The following is a 13,871-nucleotide window of genomic DNA, read 5'->3' on the forward strand; positions in this document are numbered from 1 at the left end:
TTAGCTACCAGATTAGCATCATTATTAGAAACTCCTAAAAATTCTTGGTACAAGGCATCAACAAATAGTTCGAAATATCGATGTCCTGTCATTCCTTGTGGTAGATTAGTAATTACTAGGTTTTCAGCCCAAGTTCTTACTGCTCCTACCAATGTCATTTTTATCATCCCATGAGTTAAAAGTTGAATATTCTCACTTTTGTCTAATAATGGTGTTAATTGAATTTGTACTGATAGTTCATTTGCCCAATGATCTTTGATTTTCTTTCTTTGACTGTTGAACAACCTAAATCTAAGATATTATGTTTCACAAATCTTGATATTTTTTATTCTCTAAGAATATCTCTAACATCTTTATAAGATCCAGAGTATTGGTCTCTGTTATATTTAAATTCTTCATCATCTCTTCCACCACTACCTTCTACATTCGTTCGTAGATTTAATCGTGGTCTAGAATCATCTTCAGATTCTGATTCTGAAATATCCATATCTCTGTATTGTTCTGATTCTTGATGTGAATGATATAATTCTTCTGTATTTACTCCTATTTGTTCAAAATCAGATGAGTCTATTTCACTAAACATCTCCATACTTATGTTTGCCATAACTAAGGGGATTTCTATACCATGATTCAATTTTGAATGGTGGTTCTTCTTCCATTTTCCTTTTTCCTTTATCTATTGAAAGAACTTCTTTAAGATAGTTTAATATTTCATTACTATGTCTTTTCTGTTCAATTATTAATCTAGTCGTTGCTAAATCAATATATTCTTTGAAATTCTTCTCTAATTCTTGTATTGATAGATTGATCTTATTGATATTATTTTCTAAATCTCCTAGATCTTTTTCTAATTTTATTAAGGACGTCATTGCGATGAGGTTGATTCATTAACAATAGCTTGTTTAATTTTAAGAATATTTTGATTCATGGTTCCAATCTTTTCAAGAATATCTTCATCATTTCTAGCAAATGATAATGATCTTCTTGGTACAGACTGTTTTGTGATTTGGAGGTCATCTGAACTCCATCTTTTATAGGGATTTATTTCTTCAATAAATGCTTTTCGAGGGTGTTCAATTCTTGTAATATTTTCAAACATTCTTTCAACAGAAATAGTTGGTTTTGTTGAAATTATTCCTGTTTGAGAATTATTACTTATTGTTAAACCGACAACATAGTTTATATTGATCGGATGGTTTCCTGTTAACATAAGATTATTTCTATAAAAGTAATAATCTAATGTTAAAACGTCATTTATGTTTTTATCAAAAAAAGATATATTGTATTGTGGATAAATACAAAATTTCATCTTTTTGTAACATAAGTTTCCTTCAATTTTTCCAAGGATAGAATCCTCAAAATTACGTATCCTTTTGTCACGAACTGTGATTTCAATTGGTGTATCTATTCCTTCTCGGTAGTGAGCTGATACTATTATTTCGATTCCTTCAATGTGAACATATTTCAGTTCAGATCGTTCTTTTTCACTAGCTTTTGCCATGATGGTATCAATATCTTGAGTTGTTAATAACTTCAGAGTATTAGACCTTGATTCGTTATTTATTTTACAAGATCGTTCTTTTGTACTAATCGAATAATAAATTAAATTTTTTCTAGGATTAATAAAATTTGAAATCTTGCTTAATATTCCTGGTTGGTCTATTAGATTTGTTTTTGAATTAGAAAACCCTGTTTTCTGTATCTCAGCAAACTTATTCTGATTAAATATAATATTCAAATTATACTCTTGGTTCTCTTCAGATTCATCAATCTGACTATTTTGATTTGGAATTGTTACTTTTGTCATTTTAACAGATGATAGAACTTCTTAATTTTCTTAAGGCTATTAAAAGCCTTTTTGTTGAATCTATCTGTTCTAATAAATTCTGAAAATTTTCGAAACTATCAATTGAAGATTGACAATTTTTAAGATGTTTCAAATTGTTTTCACAATTTTCTATATCAAAATTTATATTTTGAGAATATAAATTAAAGATATTCATTTTTGTATTTTCATACATTTTTCATTTAGTAAAAATTGTTACTTTTATTATTTTGTTTTTGTTGATCGGATTTCGATAACAAAGTTTGTTTTTATTCATAACATATTGTTATGTCTTCAATTTCATCGTTTTCAGAAATTTGAATTATCATTTTCCAGTTGCTTGAAAAATGTTCTTTTTTATGATTTTTGAAATAAAAGGTTTGGAGATCTTTTATTTTATTCCATAATTGATCTATTTGACGTAAATCTTTTAGTAAGATTATTTTATCAAATAAATTTTTAATCTCAATATCTAAAATTAATCCAGGCATTAATAATCTGCTTTATTTAACCGCTCTGATACCAGGTTGCGGAATTCTTCAAATTCTTATGAATTTTCTCATTCATGACTTTACAGATCTGATTCATTTATAACAAATAAATGTTTTCAGATTAGTTTGGTTCCATTCATAGTTTATAATTACAAATTTTAGTTGATAAATTAATTCGAATATGGTTAAATCAAAAGTATTTAAATGATATTCATCAAATGTATCATATTCATGATCATCTTCTATTTCAAACCAGTTTTTTATTATCAATCTTCCATTTCTTATAAAGGATGATGACATGATTAATGTATTTTGACTATTTCTTTAAATTAAGGGCTGCAGGAGATTTAGGAAGGTTACCTTGTTTGAATGAATCTTGGTTTTGAGCATCGGCCAAATCCTTGCTTTCCCTTAACGATCACTTGATCAACTGGTACTTGCTCTATGGATCTCCAGGTTTACTCTAACCATGAATCTTCAATGTTTGGTTTTCAACCTTATCCTCCTTACGCCCTGCTTGTTTAGTTATTAGCCATAAGACTTATTTTTGTTTCTGATTTTATGTTTCTTAGTTTCTGATAGTTTTCATACGTCTTGTATGAACCAGATTGTAAGAAACTTGAGAAGAGAGAGATACTCAAACTTCACTTATTCATTTACAACACAAACATCTCCTTTTATAGGCGTGGAGAAACGCATACAGTAGTAAAAATAAAGGAAGAGGGGGACCATACTACATAATGGAAAACAGCTCATTTTACATCTGAGTGGATGCCTTTCACATGTGGTGTGGTCCACGATTTCATTTGTTTTTACATTGTGTCACTTTCTGAATCACTGGTACATTCGGATCATTTCTTTATTGGTTTGTCTTCTTTGACAGCTGGTTTGTCCTCTTTGACAGATGTTTCTTCTGTCTGCATGGGTTGGCAATGTCCACATTTGTGAGTGGAAATCATTGTTCTTAGTTTTTGACATAGCATTTGTTGGGTTTCTCGGGTCATGTCAACTCTTGCTTCATAGATTGGAGCTTCGAATTGAGCTAACATGGCTTGTTCTTTCTTTTGGATTGTCTCCTTGTGTCCAGTGGTTAATAAAATTTTACCGGTTGCAAAATTTATTTTAACCTTTGAGTTTCCATCAATCTTTCTTGTCTTTGAGATCATGTCAATCAATGTCTTTATTCTTATCTCAGGAAGTGTTGAGATATCCATTACTGGTTTCTCTTCATTTGATCCTTCGAATAAGAATTTGTCTTTTTGTTTTCGACATTGAATATATACCATTGGTTGATAGAATTTGTTATCATCCCAATCTGGAAGGGTTGAGTGAATACTCAATGTTAATACTGGATCGTCCTTAAAGACTACTTTCTTGAACTGGATGATACTATTTCTCAACTGATATAGAAATAGTTCTATTTCTTGATTGTTGGGACTGACTTCCAATCCACTTAATAATCCATTTGAAAAGAATCTTGCGACTTCATGCGCTGGAGCACCTTGCAGTGTTTTTGTTCTTGATATGCTTTGTGTGTCACAAGTTTGTAGCCAAGATTCTGCAGATGGTTTGGCTATTCTTAAATAGTTTAGTGTTTCAAAGAATTCAGTCTTGAGTTTTTATGAAAAATTTGTTTTTTCAAAAATTGGTTTTTGTGGTCGCAGATTGACCATCTTTCTTTCTCTTGCTTCAAGGGCACTTTTAAACGTCCTTTCTTTTTTTTTTTTCATTTTTCTCGGTGTTGGCTGTGACCACCGGTTCTTTCTTCTTTTCTTTTTCTTGGTTATCAGTGTTGGCTGTGACCACTGACTTTTTTTCATTCATCTCCATTATTTTGTTAAATGGAGTTGCTAACTTGATTGGAGTTTTTGGTGAGGATGATGATGATGATGTTGTCATCTTTTCTTTAATCCTCTGAATTTTTACTTTTATATTCTTTTTTCTTTGTTGAAGAATCTGAATTTCTTCATCTATGTTAATCAATTGTTCTTCTAATTGATTTAATTGTTCCATCCTGCAGAATAAAACATATATATATATATATATATATAACTGGTTAGAAATTTAACTCTTTTTCGTGAGTAACTCGGATAGTTTTATTATGCGTATCATTGCATTTATGAAATTCTTTTGCAAGAATTGAATCACTCTTCATAAATGAGATTGATTGTCTTTACTCATAGAGTAATTCATGTTTCTGAATATAAATCTCATTTCATCAATTTATATTTTCCATGCTTTCTGAGGCATGTTCGGATGACTGAAAGTCATAAAATAATTCATGTCTCTGAATATAAATCTCATTTCATCAATTTATATTCCCCATGCTTTCTAAGGCATGTTCGAATGACTCGTGGTCATTTTCTGGATCACTTAGGATCTCTTTTGTAATTCCGTTACTACGGATAGTATAATTTGGATGAAGTTCTCTGGTTAATGCGTCGGGTAATGAATTATCCGTTCCTTTGACATGTTGGATCTCGAACTGATAATGGTTCAATTCCAATTGTCATCTAATTAGCCTTGCTGCATTTCTCCTTGCATTTCTTGATATTTTTCTTGTCTTGAAATATGTTAAATTCATATTATCTGTTCTTACTAAAAATGGTTTAGGAATAAGATAAATTTCATAAGTCCTAATTGTGAATATTAAAGCTAATAATTCTTTTTCATTTGAATGATAATTTAATTGTGCACCTTGAAAAGTTTCTGATGTATAATTGCATAATTCTTCATTTTTTTTAGTAGCTGTTTTAGTAAGTTCTTCTAAATTTCTTTCTCCTGTATAAGCTTTTAAACATGCTCCCCAGTATTCATCTGAAGCGTCTGTTTCAATTATTATTATATCTTTATTGGAAGGAAAATATAACTCAGGAAGATTACTAATTATTTTTTTTAAATAGTATCTATATAATTAGTATCTTCTTTAGACCATTTCCACTTGTAGTCTTGTTTAAGTTTTACCTGAAGAGATTTTCTGATTTCTGCAAGTTTCTTAATGTAATTTCCAGAATAAGTTAATAATCCTAAAAATCTTATTAATTGATCTTTATCCTTGATTTCACTAGGAAAATCATGAATTTTCTTAAGTATATGCTGTTGTAAACAATGTTTTCCATCTTCTATTTGTAATCCTAAATAATTTATTTTTGTTTTAAACAATTGTGTTTTTTTTTTCAGAAAGTATAATTCTATCTTTATGACAAATATCTAATACTGTCATGAGGGCTTTATAATGTTGATCTAGTGTTTTTGAATAAATCAATATGTCATCTATATAACAAAAATCTACATATGATTTAAAAGATTCATCCATATATCTTTGAAAGATACCTGGTGCTTGTTTAAGTCCGAAAGGTAATACAGTCCATTGATACTGTCCTTTTGGACAACTGAATGATGTAAGTAATTGTGTTTGTGGTTCTAGCTGAATTTGCCAGAATCCTGATTTACAATCTAAATTAGAGAAATATTTCATTCCTCCTATATAAGATAGTAAATCATTCTTGTTTGCGATGTAATATTCATCCATAATTGTTGCATTATTCATTTTTTGATAGTCAATTACCATTCTTTTCTTATCAGTGTCTTTCTTACTGACATAAAATGCTGGTGAAGAGTGTGGACTCTTGCTTGGGATGATTATCTTAAGTTTTAGTAATTCTTGAACCTCTTTTTCGAATATTTTTACATCATCCATGTTGCATCTTCTTGGTGCTTCACAGATTGTGATATTAGGGTCTTTAAGTTTTATTGAAGCAATGAATTGTTTTATTTTCTTAATTTTGTCCTGAGGATTTTCAGAACAAATATCATGAAATTTCTTCATGATTTCTTTTTCATGATTAATTGTTAAAATATTTTCTATTTTTAGTTCTATTGGATTTGTATTTCGTTTATGAAAATTCTTTGTAAATCCTTCATTTCCTACACGAAATGCTGTTCGTATTTTAGGAATATAAATCATTGATGATCCTTTGTTTAAAGTTATGTGATTTTCAAATTGTGTAAAAGGAAGATATTCTCTTAAAAAGTTATTTCCTATTATAATGTCCATTCCTGATTCTATTTGGTATATAATGGGTATTACAAATTTTGTTTCCTCAATTTTTATTTTTAATTTTTCTGCTACTGTATCAAGCATGATTATTGATCCATCTCCTATTCGAACTTTTAATCCTTTATCATATTTCTTCCAATAATGATTTGGAAGTATATGTTTGCTTCCTAAACACATACTTGCTCCTGTATCAACATAAGCATGTATATGATATGGTTTATGTTCTTTGATTTTAATTTGAATTTTTATATATATACTATTTGGATTGGTTTTGTTTTTATTATTATCCATTCTCTCGTTTTTTTAAGAATTTTAAGAGATAATGATATAATTGGTATTTATAAACAAAAGTTTCTCTCTCCAGGGAGTTGAAAGTAAGTTTTATTTATGTAGGGATTTATAAATAAATTATAAATTGGTTTAGGGGGTGATTGGCAATTAACCCTTCTTTTAATGGATAGTTTTGATTCATAGAAAAAATTGTATTTTTTATGTTCATTGTGAAAAAAAAAAAAAACTTCTATTACGTTAAGTTAAAAAAAAAAAAAAAAAAACCCCCCCAATTTGCAAAGGTGAAAACTTTATTGACCCAAATTGTTATGCAGAATTATAGGAACAATCAATCAAGCACATAATTTTATGAATGTTCTGGGGCCACTCCTTCAACCTTTGTTTATCGTTCAATTCATGTATAGGTACAAAAGTAATCTGCCAATATCTAATTGTTCCAAAATTAGATAGGCCAATGAATGATACGTCCTGTTGAAAATTTTAAAGAAACACTAAACAACATGAGGCTTTGGAATTAAACAATTGGCTCAAATATAATAAAAAAAATGGATTCCATTTATAATTTGATATGTTATCATCCAGTACTAGTACACTGGATATGAAGACCAAAAAAAATTGGAAATTTCCTAACTAGCTAACTAGTATACAAATTTCTATTCCTCCAAAAGTTTAAAAACCATGTGTGATCACTGCAGGGAATGGTGAGTCCACCCATTGGATGACTGAACCCAAATTCTTCTTCGTCTTGAATCAACAATTCTTGAAATGCAGGGTCGTTCAAGTATGATATTGGAATGACAAATCGCTGCTTGTTGTTTTGGTCTCCCCAACATAGACAGCAAAATGCCCCTTAGGAACATCAGTTGATCATGTGGAATTGGATCTTCTTTCAGCGGATAGAGAACGTCGAAGAATTTTTCGAATGGCCATTGATATTGTAAAGCAAGTGAAGGTAAGTTTGTTGGAATTGATAGGTTACTCCTAAAAGTTCAACTGGGCCTGAGCCCAATCATGAAGATCCACTCCAAATATTTTTGAGGCTCAAGCTTATTTAAATATTATATATATTTAATTCAAGCAGACCCTGAATTCTACAAAAGCTCATAAGAGGCTCAAGCCTGTGAAACTCTTCGAATATCTATAAATAGCTCAAATCACCTCATTATTAAGGTACACACTTTCTTTAGCACTATAACGCTCTACTCTTGATTATTATTCATTGAGTAATCGCTGACTTGAGCGTCGGAGTGCCTTCACCGGGAACCCTTCCGGCTCCTCTGACTTTGTTTTGTGACGTAGGAACAACCCACTGAAGATCTCCACCGGGAACATACAAGGATCCGTTGATACTCCGGACTTTGCGGAAGTAACATGTCATATACAAGTTATTTTTGGCTACATCAGCTTGGCACCGTCTGTGGGAAACTTGTTCTTTACGTCATTGAGAGAACATATTACTTCAAAAATGTCTCAAGGAAATAATAACAATGGAAACGCACCGCCGAGTATTACTATCACCCGTGAAGACTTGACTGCGCTAATGGAAAACACAGCAGCACTCGCAGCAAAAGATGAAGTTGCTCAGTACCTAGAAACCCGTAAGCGCAAAAGCAGCAAGAAAAAGGCTCAGACTGAAGACTCATCATCTCTTGACCCTAATAACGAAGACCCACATAATGATAAGTCTAAAGTGAATGATAAAGATCAAGGGGGGACCAAGAAAAATACTACCCAAAAAGACGGTGAAGCAAGTGTTCACACAGTTCATGACACCTCTGGCGAAAACAAGATCACTAATTCAACTCGGAAGGATGGATCTTGCACACATGTAACTGGAGAGAATATGTCCACAATTTTGTCGTCGCGTTGAAGCCCCTTCTTTGATGACATATTATCTGAAGCATTACCAAAGGGAGTCAAAATCCCCAGCTTACCTGAGTTCGATGGAACGAGTGACCCCAAGACCATATTAACAAATTCTACGCGAAAGCGGATTTGTATGATATCACAGATGCTGCATACTGTAAAATTTTCCGAACAACAATATCAGGAAGAGCACTCACATGGTTCAATAAGTTACTCTCTGGATCTATTGCCAATTTGGAGCAACTTACTGACTACTTCCTCCAGCAATTCTCAATTAACAAGAAATACCCGAAAACAGCAGCATATTTGTTCACAGTCATTCAAAAAGAAGGAGAATGTTTGAGGGACTATGTTCGGCGATTTACTCATGCGGTGCACAAAGTCTTACACATGAACCATGACTTGTTAGCTGGAATAATGCAACAAAACTTGTGCCATCGGAAGTTCAAGGAATCAATAGCGGGAAGGCCGCCCAAAAACTTAGAGTAATTATTGGAAAGAGCTGAGAAATACATACGGGTTGAAGAATCTGTAGAGCCACACTACTTGAATAAAAGAAAGAGAGAAGAAGATAAATCAGATATTAGAAAACGAGACGAGAAGCGAACAACACAGAGCCCCCGCATCCAAAATACACCCCTCAATGCACGTCTGACCGATATACTGGTAGTGGCTGAAAAACAAGGATTGTTGCGTCCCCCTTGCCCAATGCAAAATAACCCAAAGCGCCATCGTTCGGAAAAGTACTGTCATTTTCATAAAGATAAAGGTCATACTACAGAAGATTGCTTCAGTTTGCAAGCAGAAATTGAAAAACTCATAAAGCGCGGACATTTGGGGAATTTTGTGGACAAATCCCGCGGTGAGAAGCGAGATGACAGGCGTCGGGACGAACAACCAAAACGTGACTATCAAAAATGCCATGATGAAACTGGAAAACAACATGAACGAGCTGATGAAAATTTGCCCTCGGGAAATGTAATCGTCGTAATCACTGGGGGGCCTGCTTGTGGCGACTTAAACAATGCAAGAAAAGCCCTTCTACGGGCAGCAAAAGGAACCAACAACTTTTCTAGCCCCACATCCTTGTCGATAGATGAAATTGGAACCATCCAAGATGGATTATCATTCAGTGACAAAGATTTGAAGAACCCTCGGGGTACACGTAATGATGCTTTAATTATCTCAGCCACAATCTCCAATTTTTGGGTAAAGAAAATTCTAGTGGATTCAGGAAGTTCAGCCGACATAATTTTTCATGATGCATTCATGAAGTTGGGTATTAGTAATGCACAGTTAACTCCAGTCAACACTCCACTAGTCGGATTTTCCGAAGGAATAGTTGAAGCTTTGGGAGAAGTAACGTTTCCTCTTTCCTTGGGTTCTTACCCCAAACGGTCTACTAAGATGGTGAAATTCCTTGTAGTAAAGGCTTCATCTGCGTACAATGTGATATTGGGACGACCAAGTCTCAATATATTCCAAGCCATCGGATCGACATATCATATGAAGCTGAAGTTTACAACTCCAGGAGGAGTAGGAAAAGCCGTTGGTGACCATCGTCTAGCCAGAGAGTGTCATGCGGTGACACTACGGGGTTCATCAGGAAATCGTAAAAGACAAGTTTCTAGTGAGGAAAGAGCACCGAAACCTGGAAAAATTTTACGTGAAAACGGAATACATTTGGTGGATGAAGAAGCCCAAAGCAAAGAGAGAATAACAGCAACCGAAACTCTGAAACATGTGGCAATCATTCCAACCGATCCCAAGAAAACCCTGAAGATCGGGACCGAATTACCTCCTGAGTTGGAAGAAAAGTTGAAAAATTTCCTTGGTCGCAATTTGGACATGTTTGCTTGGGGTGATGAACCTCTGCCCGGAATACCTCATGAACATGCACTCCATCACCTCCGTGTTGATCCAAAAATGAAACCCGTGAAGCAAAATAAAAGAGCATTTGGTCCAGAGAAAAATTGGCATATAGCCGCTGAAGTGGAGAAACTCTTAGCGGCAAAGTACATCAGGCCAGTTTCATACCCAGATTGGCTTGCAAATGTGGTTTTAGTACCGAAGCCTGGAGAAAAGTGGCGTTTGTGTATAGATTTCACTAATCTCAACAAAGCATGCCCCAAAGATCCGTTTTCACTCCCACGAATTGATTTGTTAGTCGATTCGACAGCAGGATGCGAACTGCTCACTTTTCTTGATGCATATCAAGGATACAATCAGATTGTCCTAGCGCCAGAAGACCAGGAAAAATCAAGTTTCATCACTGACCGAGGAATTTATTGTTATGATGTTATGCCGTTTGGGTTGAAAAATGCTGGAGCTACCTATCAACGTCTAGTAAATACCATGTTCGAACACTTGATCGGGCATAACATGGAAGTTTATATAGATGACATGCTCGTCAAAAGTATTCAAGCGTCTAATCACTTGGAAGATCTTGAGGAATGCTTCAGTATACTCAGAAAATACAAGATGAAACTTAATCCGGATAAATGCACTTTTGTTGTACGAGGAGGCAAATTTCTTGGCTATATGGTTTCAGAACGAGGAATAGAAGCCAAACCTGAAAAATCAAAGCAATTTTAAACATGAATCCTCCGAAGAGTGTAAAAGGCATCCAAGAGTTGACAGGACGTTTGGCCGCCCTCAACCGATTTATCTCAAGATCTGCAGACAAGGGTTTACCATTCTTCAAAATGCTGAGAAGTGGGAAAGGTTTTCGATGGACAGAAGAGTGTCAGCAAGCATTTGACGAGTTGAAAGTGCATCTGACCTCTCCGCCGTTGTTGGTAAAACCAAACGAAGGTGACACCCTATTGATTTATCTGGCAATATATGCGGAATAGGTAAGTGCAGTATTGGTCTCTGAAGTAGGACGTGAGCACAAACCAGTTTATTATATCAGCCGAACTTTACATGGAGCAGAATTAAGATATACAAAGATCGAGAAACTGGCACTGGCTTTGGTAACTGCAGCAAGAAAACTACGTCCTTACTTTCAGTCTCATCCAATAATTGTACTCACCAATCATCCTCCCAAACAAATTATTTCGAGTCCTGAAGCATCAGGGAGAATGGTTAAGTGAGCTGTCGAGTTAAGCCAATATGGAATTGAATATCGCCCACGTCCAGCAATTAAAGCACAGATTCTGGCCGATTTTCTAGTAGAGATGACAGTGACTCAAGAAGAAAGCTCCACCCAGACATGGATGGTTTATGTCGACGGGTCATCAACCTCTACAGGAAGCGGTGCAGGTATAGTTATGGAGAGCCCACAGGGAGATAAATTTCAATATGCCATAAAATTTCTATTCCCTGCAACAAATAATGAGGCAGAATATGAAGCTTTCATAATGGGAATTAAATTGGCTTTGTTGGTCGGAGCAAAAAGACTGACGATACACAGTGACTCCCAACTTATCGTCAGTCAGGTTAATGGAAATTATGAAGCGAAGGAAGATAAAATGCTTGAATACCTCACTCAAGTAAATGAACTTCTCTCGTGTTTAGACATCTATGATATAAAGCAGATACCTAGAGGGGAAAATGAGTCAGCAGACCTTGTATTGAGAAAATCTGACATCTTGAAGTCCGTTCGCAAGCTAGATCCGAAATGGGAAGGCCCATACAAAGTCCCTCCAACATTACAATGATAGAGTCAAGCCAAGGTCTTTTCAAGTTGGAGACCTTGTATTGAGAAAATCTGACATCTTGAAATCCGTTGGCAAGCTAGATCCGAAATGGGAAGGCCCATACAAATTAATTGAGATAGTGAAGATGGGAACATATCGCCTCCGACATTCAGATGGAAGAATACTTCCCAGACCTTGGAACGTGGCCAACCTGAAGAAATTTTATGCATAAATTGCAACTCCCTCCAACATTAGGCTATATTTACCTTTTTTGTTATTAGCATATTTACTTTATGTTTCTCTATTACAATTTTGTGATGCAGTTTTCAACTAATTTCATTATTTTGTTATACAAGCAGATTACTTTGTCGAAAGCATATCATATCTCCTCTCCTATACTAACGCTTACTTACGACATAAACGTTATAGACCCTAGCAATCATAAAAAAATTTCCAACAATAAGAGGCTTGGACAGCCCCATGGGACATTTGAACTTAGGATGCTGTAAGAGGTCAGGACGACATAATAATATTATAAGTCCCGGGATACCTCACCACACACCAAGTGGGTTTAGGAATTTCCCATGAGACAAAATCTTGGGAGACTGATCCCCTCCCAAGTACTCCAATGTTAAAGCGATAGTATTTTATCCATCAAGCAAGTATGCAATAGCAACTTCAAAATACAAAGAGATATGATAACCGACAAAATTGAATATATATTAAAAAAGGAAAATAATTGTTCCTCCACCAACTGCTTACGCACTCAAAAAGAGTAAACAAAATCTAAGACTTCAAAGTCTTTATTACAAATAACAAATATTTCCCAAAAGTAGCAAGAAATAATAAAGCTAAACTGCTCCATGGCTCTAAAGAGTAGTTTCCATGTAGCTTTGACACGCACCCCTCGTCTTTATTCAAGCTAGAAGTTCGAACGCAAAGCTTCGATCATCTCCTCGTCACCCAGACCTCCCAATAAATTTCCTAAGGCTGATCTTCAACTCTTTCAGACGCAGTCCTAGGCTCCGGAATTTTAGGGTAAATCTTCATAATAATTTCCTCCGGAACTAATTGTGTTTTCCGCAATTCTTTGCGACAATCCACTACAACTTCATCATGAATAACAATCCCCCGCTGAATCACTTCATCTCTAAAGCTGTGGATGCTTGATAGCCTTCAATCGCTTTTTCTTCGGTACCGCAAAAGACTCTTGCCTACTGTCAAGTTGAGAAAGTTCTCTCCGGTCTCCAATTCATGGGAATGTTTCCCCTTAAGTTGCTCCATCTCCTTGCACAATGCATCGTACTTTTTGGATTTTTCTTTAAGTTCCTTTTGCGACTTGAGAAAATCATCTTGAGCCTTAGTGTTTTCCTCGCCAAGTCTTTGGCACTCACCCCTTAAGGATGTCAGCTCGTCATCAAATTTTTTCCCGGAATTTCGAGACCTCTCTTCTCGAAATTGAAAAGTGCGAGCAAGCGATAAAATCTGTAAACACCCATAGATAAAGAATATTATTTACTACATAAAAATCATAACAAGTAACAAACGTATAATAATATACCTGGAAGGCAGACGAGGCAAGAGACCGAGTTAATACTTCGGTAGGCTGAGGCAGTAGATACAACCTGTCATGATCTCCAATGAGATTAGCTCCGGTTCTCCAACCAATATCTGGATCCTTCAAATCCCAAAAAGAG

Source organism: Henckelia pumila, unplaced genomic scaffold, assembly GCF_033568475.1.
Source record: "Henckelia pumila isolate YLH828 unplaced genomic scaffold, ASM3356847v2 CTG_461:::fragment_3, whole genome shotgun sequence".
In the NCBI taxonomy this organism is placed as follows: Eukaryota; Viridiplantae; Streptophyta; class Magnoliopsida; order Lamiales; family Gesneriaceae; genus Henckelia; species Henckelia pumila.